The sequence below is a fragment of the Chiloscyllium plagiosum genome, unplaced genomic scaffold (assembly GCF_037043375.1).
Source record: "Chiloscyllium plagiosum isolate Xiang-an unplaced genomic scaffold, Cpla_swu_hap1 HiC_scaffold_48, whole genome shotgun sequence".
Taxonomy (NCBI): Eukaryota; Metazoa; Chordata; class Chondrichthyes; order Orectolobiformes; family Hemiscylliidae; genus Chiloscyllium; species Chiloscyllium plagiosum.
This window is the reverse complement of record NW_028270186.1, coordinates 25,570,359-25,582,966: the sequence shown is the minus strand read 5'-3', so window position 1 is coordinate 25,582,966 and position 12,608 is coordinate 25,570,359. Positions and strand designations below refer to the sequence as shown.

Sequence of the window (12,608 nt, the reverse complement as noted above, 5' to 3'; positions counted from 1 at the left end):
TCTGACTTGTACCTTGCATTGTTTTAGCAAGACCTTCCCATTTTTAGACTCCGTTCCCTTTGTAATAAAGGCCAGCATTTGATTTGTCTTCTCAATTACCTGCTGATCCTGTAAGCTACTTTTTTCAGATTGATAAACAAGAACTCCCTGAACCCTTTGTGCAGTCAGTCTGAAACCAAACGGTGTTAGCCTGACAGTAAGTCTGGAACGTGCTGAAATGTGTTATAAAGGTTATGACAATAAATGGTAACTAGATGCTTAGAAACAATGGGAGACGCATGATTTTATAAAAAGGGAATATTTTTAAATCTGTTGGATTCTATATTTTGGTGTGACCATAAATGGCAGAATACATAAGGGTGGGGGAGTCTAGTTGTGGTAGAGGGATATTTGAAATTTCAGAAGCATTTTGTCAAGTTTCAACAAGGGCTAAAAATTAGCTTGAGAGAGAATAGGGCCCCTGAAAGGTCAATGATGTTGTCTGTGTCGAATCACTGCTGATGGGTGAGTAACTGACCAAATATTTTGCGTTCGGATTTACTCTGGAGAAAGACACGGAAGCTCGGGAACTTGGGAAAATACATAGTGATGTCTTGAAAATAATGCACATTGGAGAATAGGAGGTGCTGAATGTCTTAAAATGCAAAAAGTTAGATAAAACCTTGGGACATGATCAGATGTATCCCAGCGCCTTGTGAGAAAGGAGGGAGGAAATTACAGGGCTCCTTCCAGAGCTATTTGTATCATCGACAGCTACTATGGACCAGTGAGACTGATGCAGGGATGGTAAGTTGTTGGAGGAGATTCTGAGAGAAACGATCATCGTGCTTTTGGAAAGGTATGGACAGATTAATGATCGTCAGCATGGATTTGTGCATGGGAAATCATGCCTCAAACCTGAGTGTGGAGGTAGACAAGTGACAGATCAAAGCAGAGCAGTACACGATGTCCACATGAACTTTAGCAAGACCTTTGGCACGGTTCTGCATGGCAGACTGGTTAGTATGTTTAGATCACACATAACCCAGGTAGCACTCACCAACTGGATACAAAACAGGATTGACGGTAAGAGACAGAGCGTGTTCATAGAGGGTTGCTGCTCAAACTGCAGGCCTGTGACCAACGGTGTGCCATCGGGTTCGGTGCCGGGTCACTGTTGTGCATCATTTATATAAACAGTTTGGATGATAATACAGGAGTCATGGTTAGCAAGCTTGTGAGTGAAAATGAAATGGGTGATAAAGTGGACAGTGAAGAGGATTATCGAAGAGTACAATGGGATCAACAGTACTTCTGGACCAGTGAGGTTAGGAATAGCAGGTGGAGAAATACAAGATGTTGTATTGTGGTAAAGCAGACCAGGCTGTACTTGTACAATTAATGTTCGGGCCCTGGGTCGTATTGTCAATCAGTTCAGTGACCCAGAGATGCAGGTAGACAGTTCTATGAAAGTAGCGTCACAGGTAGACAGGCTGGTGAAGCAGACGTTTGGGACGGTTACCCTTCATTGGCCAGAGCATTGAGAGTAGGAGTTGGGATGTCATGGTGTATCTGTACAGGACATTAGTGAGGCCACCGTATAAACATTGTTGATTATCTGGTAATAATCAACTTGTTCACGTATGTCCTTTAGGGAGGGACATCTGACATTCTTACCTGGTCTGGCTCACATGTGACTCCAGACCCACAGCAATATGGCTGACTCTGAGCTGCCTCTGGGCAATTAGCAGGAGGGCAATGTATGCTGGTCCATCCAGTGACATCCTCAGGCCATGAATGAATCAATGAAAAATACATATGTCCATCCCTACCTCTGCAAACAGCTCTAGCTGCAGCAATTCTGGTCTTGTAACATTGTTCAGGCCTTTGCCCCTCTCTGTAACACTCTCACCACCTCCAGCACCTTCACCTCTCCCTGTTCCGATCATCTGATTAAATGCTGACAATGTTTCCTCTTCCTACTGTACTCCTGCTAGGAGAATCCCGAGCGATCTCTTTAACAAATGTGTCCACGTTTCTAAACATTGGCTTCTTCAGAGTTGATCGTTTTTTTTCATAGAACATAGAACAGTACAGCACAGAACAGGCCCTTCAGCCCACGTTGTTGTGCCGACCACTGATCCTCATATATGCACCCTTAAATGTCTGTGACCATATGCATGTCCAGGAGTCTCTTAAATGTCCCCAATGACCCTGCCTCCACAACTCCACATCTCTTAATCAAATCTGTTTAGTCCTAGGCCACGACCATCCGAAGTGGGGAAGAAGCATTGCAAAGGTGTCGAGCTCCTCGAGACTTGCTGTGGGGAAAATGGGAATCCAGGAGAAAACAGCACAAGGAGCGCGTGACCACACCAATGCCCCACTCCCCCTTTCCATGGCCACCTTCTGCCCCAAGTGTAACAGAGTCTGTGGAAAGCCACATTGGTCTGTACAACCAACTCCAGACTCCTGCCCCACCCCCCAATTGAGAGTGGGAGAGAGTCAGCCTCGTCTGTGACCCACCGCCAAAGAGATGATAAGATACCAAGGTTGTATCCCTTCACAATTATCCCAGTGCCTTTGTTATAAATTCAAACAATTCCCTGCTAATGTAGTGTCTAATTATGTGATATCACTCAGTATCTCTCCATGTGGTATTCCTCGCTGTGTCGGTCTATTTGCTGCCTCTGTCAGCATTTCTCCCTCTTACAGATGGTCTGAGATCCTGAGTCAACAGAATTCTCCACTCCAGAGAGATGCAGCAGCACAGGCAAGGGATGGAGACTAGGATTTCCGAGATCTCTGCTGGACTCAGTGCCACTCTGCATGTGTTATCCTCATTACAACAGTCTAATTTCCCATTCTGTCTATTTCTGTCCCATGCAAGTAATCCAGATGTTCCTAACTCCTGTCTCATCCATCGCCTCATTGAAGCTGGTTGGTTAGCCAGAGAGAGATGGAGAGGGAGATCTGGAGCCTTCAGTAAATCCTGCAGCCGGTAAGATCACTCACAGTAAACAGTACAGGGTGGAGGTAGTAGACTTCTATATTCAGACCTGGAAGACAGGACATGGATACAGAGCTGGGCAAGGAACAGCAACATTCTAGGTTTCATTCCCACCATCTTGTGAGGGTCCTGCTTTCCCCTCTGCTGAAATGGTCCTCAATGCGACAGCACAGGGGATCGCAAGCATCAATCCTGGCCCATGCTGTGTAAGTGATCTCTGTAATATTCTCCAGTCCCAATAATGTGTCCTCTGTTTGGAATCTCCACACCATTCTCTCTCTCTCTGTCTCTGTCAGGTTCTCCAATCCCTAACACCCTAATTCCTATACTTCTGCAGTAGATACTAAATTCCTTCATGTCTGTAAACCCTGACAGTCCTGTCTATCCCTGTAAGCTCCTCCCACCAATACCACCCTCCATGTCACTGTATTTGTCTTTAACCTCTCCATCAGTCCCTACCTAGGTAATCTTCTCCAGTTCCTACAACACTTCCTTAGCTGTGAAAAAATTGTAATATGCTTATCCTTCTCCAATTCTTTGATCTTTATCTTGTTAAATTTCACCCTCATTCCCGACACCATACCCCTCGCGACCACCGGAACCTCTTTCAGTTTGTGCAACCCTCCCCATTTGTGTAACTGTCTCCAACCCAGTAACCTGGCATTCTCCATTGCCTTCCTATCTATGTAGCCTCCAGAGCCTAGAAACCGCCTTATATTTGTAAACATCTTCAGTCATGACAACCTTCCATATCTCTGTTAATATACACAATACTCTCCTAGATGAAACAGCTCCCTGTCTGTGCCTCTCAGCCTGCCTACCTCTTCCTTTCTCCATCCCTATCCCTATCTCCAGAATCTAATCTAGCTCCCTCGATCTCTGTAAATTCCTCCTATCCCCAAACCCCTTTGTCCCGCTGACATTCTTGAACAGATGTAACTCTGTTTAACTCTAACATCCTTGAGTCCCTGTAAGCCACCCTATCTCTGTAACCTGTACCCATCTGTTCAACCTCCCCACTACTGAGGAATGACTCCCTGTATTCGCCATAAGGCAGATGGAATGACAGTGAACAGATATGATGGAACTGTCATTTCGGAGATTTAGCTGCAGAATGACCATCGCTGGGAGGTGAATGCTGAAGGCTTGTTGGGATAGAGCCATAGAGTCAGAGAGATGTACAGCATGGAAACCGACCTTTCGATCCAACCCATCCATGCTGAGCAGATATTCCAACCCAATCTAGTCCCAATAGGCAGACTAGGTAAAAAGCCAACAAGTTGTGAAGGAATGATGAGGTTAATGCATTAATGAGACAGTCAAGTGGATCTGAATATGAAAAGTGGAGCTGAGAATAAACAAGCAGCAGCAACCGTTAGCAGGAATTCTTTTGTAGGCACCAACCAGTGATGGGAATGTCAATATGGTTACAGTCAGGACACTGAATGTACTTATGGCAAGGGCAGTACAGTAACTGTGTGTGACAGTGGTCTCCATGCCGACTGATACAGCAATGAGTATCAGTGCTGTAATGGATAGAATCCTGGATTGTATGTGAGATGGTTTTCTATAACATCATATCATATTTGTAGATCAAATGCTGTGTACTAATAAATATCCAATAATCCCATTATAAAGGAGTTTTGTGAGCAGAGACCTATAATATTATGCAGGACATATTGGGTTTGTGCTCAGACCATGAGATGTAGGAGGGGAATGAGGCCATTTGGCCAATTGGGTATGCTCTGTCCTTCAGTCAGATCATGGCTGATCTGATACTGTTCAACTCTATTTTCCTGCCTTTTCCACAAAACCATTGTTTCCCTGATTCATTAAAATCTGCAGGAGCTTACAGAACAGTTGGAGAGGTAGACAGAAATAGCAAATTGAATTTAATCTGGACAAGTGTGAGCTGATGTCAAATTCAAGAAGAAAGTTAGCATACTGAGGGATATTGATATACAGAAGGATCTTGGTGCAAGTCAGTAACTCCCAGAAAATGGCAACAGAAGTGTTTCAGATGGGAAGGAAAGCAAATGGAGCACTAGCCTTCATCGGTCACAACGTTGGGTAAAGTGGTTTGCATTTGATGCTGTAATTGTATCAAATGTTTGTTTGGTCACATTTGGAGTACTGTGCGCAGTTCTCATCTCCACAAAACAGGAAGGATGTGGAGTCTTTGGACAGGTACAAAAGTGGTTTATCAGCACGTTACCTGTTATGTTTTTAAGGGTGTCTTAGGTGTTAAGAGGAAATTAAACAAAGTTGGATTGCTTTGTGAGAGTATCAGAGGCTGACAGGTGACCAGGTACAGGGATATAACATTAGGACAGGGATAGATAATGTGGATAGTCAGAATCTCTTTTCCAATGTGTAACTTTCAAATACTAGAGCGCAGAGATTTAAGGTGAGAAAGAGAAAGTTTAAATGAGATTTGTGAGGCAATTTTTTTTTACAGAGAGTGGAAGTTGCCAAGCAAGGTCATAGAACCAGAAATGTGAGTAAAGTTTTGAAGTGGCATTTAGACATGAACGGGCAGAGAATAGAGGGTTATGGACCCATGTGCAAGCAGATGGTATAAGTTAGAATAGCATCATGGACAGCATAGATGTGGTGGGCCGAAGGGCCTGTTGTTGTGCTCTGCTGTTCTATTTTCTAACTTCGCAGCCTCTGCCCGATCAGAGCCCCTCAGAATCTTGGATGGTTCATTCCATTTCTCTCTCATTATCTAAACTTCAATGGGTTCAACCTCAACCTACTCCACCTCTGCTCGTTAGAAAATCCCTCCATTCCCAAGATCAGCCGAGTGACCCTTCTCCGGACTGCGTCCAATGCGACAATATCTTTCCTTCGGGCACTCACACTGTTCATAATATTCGAGGTGTGGTCTGACTTGTACCTTGCATAGTCTTAGCTTGACCTGCCTATGTTTCGACTCCATTACGTCTGTAATAAATGTCAGCTTTTCATTTGCCTTCTCTATTACCTGCTGAACCTGTGGGCTACCTTTTTCAGATTGATAAACAAGAACTCCCTCAGCCCTTTCTGCTGTCAGTCTGAAACCAAATAGTGTTAGCCTGATAGTAAGTCGGGAGCATATTGACATTGTTAGAAAGGATATGTAAATATGCAATAACTGGCCACTTGGAAACACATTTGATAAAAGAGAATTTGTTTTTGAGCCTGTTGGATTTAATTTGTTGGTGTGAATATAAATGGCAGGTTTGAAAGGGTGTAGAAGGGGCGGAGTGATATAGGGGATATGGTGTATTTGAATTATCAGAAGCCTTTACGCAAGTTTCAATAAGGGCTAAAGAGTAACTTGGTAGAGAATAGGGCCCCTTAAAGATCAGTAAGGTCGCCTATGTGTGGAACCCGAGGAGATGGGTGAGATATTAGACAAAATAGTCCTGTCAGTATTTACCGTGGCGAAAGACATGGAAGCTCAGGAACTTGGGGAAATAAATAGTGATGTTGTGGAAAGAATCCTCACCAGAGAAGAGAAAGTGCTGGAATCTTAAAACAAATAAAAGTAGATCAATCCTCAGTAGCTGATTAGGTTTATCCTAGAATATTGTGGGAAGCTAGGGAAGAGGTTGCAGTGTCCCTTACAGAGATATTTATATTATCAACAGACGCAGTGAGGTGTCGGAAGACTGGAGGGAACATTATGCTGTTACATCACATAAGGGCTGCAGGGAAAAGCCAGGAAATTACAGCCCAGTGAGCCCAGTGGTGGGGAAGTTGTTGGAGGAGATTCTGAGAGAAAGGAGCTATGTGTATTTGGAAAGGCAAGGGCTGATTAGAGATAGTCAGCATGGCTTTGTGAGTGGGAAACCGTGTTTCACAAACCGGATTGACTCTTCAAGCAGGTGGCCAAGAGATCGATGAAGGCAGAGCAGTGAACATTGTCCACGTGGACTTTAGCGAATCATTTAACAAGGTTGAAAGGGATGTAGAACATCTAGTCAAGAGGAAGAAGGAAGCTTATTTAAGTTTGAGGAAGCAAGGATCAGATAGGTTTCTACAGGGTAACATGGAATAGCACGATGGCCCAGTGGTTAATACTGCTCCCTCATAGCACCACGCACTCCATTTCGATTCCAGCCTCAGGTGACTGTCTGTGTGGAGTTTGCACGTTCTCCCCGTGTCAGCATTGGTTTCCTCCAGGTGCTCCGGTCTCCCCCACAGCCCAAGGATGTGCATTTCAGGTGACTCAGCCATGCTAAATTGCCCATAGTGTTCACGGATGTGTAGGTTTGGTGCATAAGTCGGGGCAAATGGAGAGAATTAGGTTGGGGGATGGTTCTGGTTGGGGTACATTTTGGAGGGTTGATATGGAGTTGTGGGACTAAATGGCCCATTTCCACACTGTAGGGATTCTCTGAAGGTACCAGTAACGAAATGAAGAATGGACTTAGGACAGCTTGAAGGGGGCATGAAAAAGTTTTGTTGGGAAGGATTAAGGAAAACCGTAAGGCATTCTCCACTTATGGGAGGAACAAGAGGATGGTCAGAGTGGGGGTAGGGTCGATCAGGGATAGTGGAGGGAACTTGTGCCTGGAGTTACAGGAGGTAGGGGAAGTCCTTTATGCATACTGTGCTTTAGTATTCACTACTGATAGGGACCTTGTCATTTGTGAGGATAGCGTGAAACAGGCTGATATATGTGAACAGGTTGATGTTAAAATGAGGGTGTGCAGAGTATTGTGTAAAACATAAGGATAGAAAAGTCTATTGGACCAGACGGGATGTGCCCAAAGTTACTACACGAAGTGAGGGAAGAGATTGCTGTGCACTTGGCAATGACCTTTGCGCCCTCACTGTCCACTGGAGTTGTACCAGATGGTTGCAGGGCGGCAAGTGTTATTCCCTTGTCCAGTAAAGGGAATGCCGATAACGCTTGGAATTTCAGACCTGTCAATCTTATGTCTGTGGTATGCAGATTATTGGAGAGGACTCCGAGACAGGATTTATAATTCATTGGAAAATGATAGTTTGATTAGAGATAGTCAGCATGGCTTTGTAAGGGGCAGGTCATGCCTTACAAATCTTATTGAGCCCTTTGACGATGTGACAAAACACCTTTATGGCTCATTCAGAAAGTACGGAGATATGGGAAACAGGGAAACCTGTCTGTCTGGATACAGAATTCCTGGCCCAAAGAAGATCGAGGGTGATGATGAATGGAAAGCATTCATCCTGGAGCTCAGCGACCAGTGGCTTTCTGCAGGGAGAGGTTACAGGACCTCTGCTCTTTGTGGTTTTATAAATGACTTGGATGTGAGTGGAAGAATGGGTTAGTAAGTTTGGCAATGCCACGAAGGTTGGTGGAGTGGCTAATGTAGGTTGCAATGGGGCAAGGACAGGATGCAGAGCTGGGCTGAGAAGTGGCAGATGTAGTTGAATCTGCAAAAGTATGAAGTCAGTCATTTTGGACGACTGAATTTGAATGCAGAATGCAGGGTTAAAGGTAGGATCCTTGACAGTGTGGAGGAAAAGAGGGATATTGGGTTCCAAGTCCATAGATCCCTCAAAGTTGCCACACAAGCTAATAGGCTTGTTAAGAAGGAATATATTGTGTGGGATTTCATTAGTTTGGGGATTGAGTTTTAAAGCCGTTAGGTTATGCTGCAGCTGTACAGAGCTCTGGTTAGACCCCACTTGGAATATTGTGTTCAGTTCAGGTTCCCTCATTACAGGATAGATGTGGAAGCTTTAGAGTGGGTAAAGAGGAGATTTACAAGGATGCTTCCCGTACTGGAGAGCATGTCTTATGAAGAAAGCTTGAACAAGCTTAGGCTTTTCTCATTGGAGTGAAGAAGGGTGAGTGGTGACCTGGTAGTGGTGAACAAGATGACGAGAGGCACAGAGAGAGTGAATAGTGAGAGACATTTTTCACCCTGACAAAAATAGCTATTGCAAGGGGGTATAATTTTCAGGTGATTCACGGATGGTGAAGGGGAGATTTCAGATGTAGGTTCGTTACATATAGAGTGGTGGGTGAGTGGAATGCACTGCCAGTGGTGGCAGTAAAATTAGCTGCATTCGGGACATTTAATATACTTCTGGATAGGCACATGGATGATAATAGAATGAAGGGTACGTCGGTTAGTTTGATCATACAGTCGGATAAAAGGTTGGCATGGCATCATGGCCGAAGGGTCTTGTGCTATACTGTTCTGTGTTCTGTGTCTGTATGGTAAACTGGGTAATAAGCTCATATCAATGTAAAAGGATATGGCATTCAGGAGGAGCTAGTCAACTGGATACAAACTTGGCTTGATGGTAGGAGACAGAGGATGATGGGAGACATTTTGTTTTTCTGACTGGAGGCATGTGACCAGCGGTGTAGTGGGCCCACTGTTGTTTGTTATTTGGATACATGGTTTGGATGGGAATATTGGTTTTGTGATAAGTAAGCTTTTTGGCTGACACTGAAATTGGTGGTAAACTGGACAGTGATGAAGATTATCTATGAAACAACAGGATGGACAGTACACTGGGATAGTGGACTGAAGAATAGCAGATGGAGTTTAATTAGAAAACTGTGCAGTGTGCAATTTTGATGAAACAAACCAGGGTGGGGCGTATATAGTTAATGTTTGGACCCTGGGTAGTGTTGTCCATCAGTGACCCAGGGATGCAGGTACACAATTCCTTGAAAGTGGTGTCACAGGTAGACAGACTGGTGAAGCAGGCGTTTGGATGTTACCTTCATTGGTCAGAGCATTGAGAGGTGACCAATGGTGTCATGGTGTATCTGTACAAGACATTGGTGAGACCACCATGAAACCATTGTTGATCAGCAGGATGAACTCATCTAGTTCACTTACCTCCTTTAGGGAAGGACATCTGACACTCTAACCTGGTCTGGCCTACACGTGACTCCAGACCCACAACAATTTGGCTGACTCTGAGCTACCATCTGGGCAATTAGCAGTGGGGGGAAAAAGATTGATGGTCCAATCAGTGGCAGTCTCATCCCATGAATGAAAAAATAAAAATACATGTGTCCCTCCCTACCTCTGAAATCCCATCCAGCTGCAGCAATCCATACTGGCTTTGTAACATCGTTCAGGCCGTGACCATTCTCTGTAACACTCTCACCAGCTCCATCACCTTCCATTCTTCCTGTTCCTATCGCTTCAATATGTCCTGACAATATTACCCCTTCCCAATGCCCTCCCCCTGGTAGCAGACCCTTTAAAACTTATTCCTAAAACACTCTCTAATTTCAGGATTTTAAGTACTTTTTTGGTGATCTTCTCAGCCTCATAATCTAGTATGATGCCTTTTGTCCTGAGTAAGGGACCAGTGGGGATTTCTTGTTGAAGTTATGTCTGTTTCAATGGAATGTCCTTTATTTGAATGATTTGCGCTGTTCCTTCAAATGTTTTCCACTGTTCATTTACAGACACACGTTTCAGTCTGTTTCGCCTGTTTGTTTTTTTTGATCAGTTCTCCTCTCAAAATCATGTAATTGGCTATTTTTATTTCTAGTTGTAGCTTGTCCTTTCTGTGATTCACTTTAAAACTTCATATTTCTTTGAACTGCATTTTCTCACAATTTCCCAGGGGATCTCTCCAGGTGACATTACTCATTCACTAAGTTTCATCACACAACGGTCGCTCTGAGATAGTTACATCCCTAGCCAGTTGCACAATGTGTTATTCAAAGAAACACTGAAAAAAAAATTCTCTGAACTCCTCTTCCAATATCGCTCTTGTCAGTGTGAATGTCCCAGATTTTGGGAATATTGAAGCTTCCCAAAATTATCACAATGCTTTTATTAAAAATTCCAGTTGATTCCTATTCATCGCAGTGATGAGCAATGAAATGCTGTTCGGTGGCTGAAACTGTTCTGCTGCTTGTGTCCTTGGCAAGTAGTAGCCAGAATTTACATTCAGACTGACTCTACTTCATGATCTGATGCCAAATGCTTTTTGTGTCATACCTTTATTATCCATTATTGTTAGCGTTACCCATTTTTCCTGAATTTCCACAAGGTTGTGAAACGTTGAATATTTATGTTCCATCTTTTGTTCTTTCTGGAACCATGTCTCACTGCTGTCTAATTTTCTTTTATCTCTGTGTCACAAGTCCATCTACCTTATTGCAGAGACTTTGTCCATTCCAAACAAAACATAATTTACTCTTTCCCACAATTTCCTGTCATAAATGATTCACTGATGTACGGTTTTAACTAAACTTTTTCCCATCCTGTTCCTTTCTGCTTGTCTTCAGGCACATCCCCATGCTGTTCCAATGCTTCCCTTTTCTATTTGGATTTGGAAAGCTCCTTTCACCTGAATCCTGTCTCTGCATCCTCTCTGTTAGTTTACAGCCCTGTCCATAAACCTACCGACATGATTGGCCAGGACACTGGTCCCACCATGGTTCCAGTGGGGCCCAGTGCAACGGGATTGATTTTATTAGCTCATAGGATGTTGGTATCTCAGTCTGACCTGCCTTTCTTGCCCAGCCCTAGCTGCCCTTGAACTGAGTAACTTGCTCGGCCATTTCAGAGCGTCATTGATAGACAAACACTTTGCTGTGGGTATTGTGTGCAGACCACGTGAGGATAGGCAGATGTCCTTCTCGAAATGACAAGTGTTTGTATTTTTGTACATTAGCAATTGTCTCATATTTATTTATGGATTGTTAATTATTATCTTTAAAAGTGTTGTTTTCAAATTCCCCCATTTCTGATTGTGGGATTCAAACATGTCCCCTCGAACATTAGCTGAAGTTTTGGATACATGCTCTAGCAATAATACCACTAGGCCATCACTTCGCCTGCTCACTGGTTGCTCCTTCCTGAACAGTTATGCCATCATGAAGCAGAATCCCTTCTTCCCACACAATGGATTGATTCTGAGGACTTCTGATATGATTGTATGAGCCTGATACCTTCCAGCACTCTGGTGATATCATACAGTATCTCTCTCCATGTGGTATCCCTCACTATGTGGATCTAATTGCTGCCTCTCTCAATGCACCTCGCTCTTATAGTTACTCCAAATCCTGAGTCAACAGAATTCTCCACTCCAGGGAGACGCAGCAGCACAGGCCGGGGACGGAGTCTGGGATTTTCCAGATCTCTGTTTTATTCAGGACCATTCTCCATGTGTAATTCTCACTACATCAGTATAAATTCCCATTCGGTGTATTTTTCTGTCTCCTGTAGGTGCTCAGGAAAGTCCTGACTCAATAGATTTCACAGTTGCTGGGTGTCTCGTCCATCACCACATTGAAGATGGTTGGTCAGCCAGAGAGACCAAGGGCAGGGAGATCTGGAGTCTTCAATAAATCCTGCAGTGAGGTAAGATCACTCACAGTGTACAGAGCAGAGAGCAATGAGAGGGCTCCAAGCATCGGCTAACAAGACATGACATAGATACAGTGTTGGAGGGGGAGCAGAGTACAGACAAACCTCAGGCTCAATCACCACCCCTGCTGTAAGTTTTGATGTACTGAGACAGTATCGGGAGTGTCACAGTTATCGATCCGGGCCTGTGCAGTCTTAGTGAGCATTAGTACAACAGAGGGGAAAGCAGACTTCCCAACAGAGTGTGGGAATGCTGCCTGGGATCTCTCTTCCATATTCCCCTCTCC

The 12,608-nt window shown here is 44.0% G+C and overlaps 1 long non-coding RNA gene across 2 annotated transcripts in view; it reads left to right on the top strand.

The window, feature by feature from the left end:
- Positions 1–12,608, top strand: part of LOC148135758 (uncharacterized) — a 73,996-nt gene that overhangs the window by 14,802 nt on the left and 46,586 nt on the right. For both annotated transcript variants that reach the window (XR_015754821.1, XR_015754822.1), the window contains exon 2: positions 12,181–12,315. This is a non-coding gene — a long non-coding RNA (uncharacterized LOC148135758). The remainder of the gene's footprint in view (positions 1–12,180; positions 12,316–12,608) is intronic.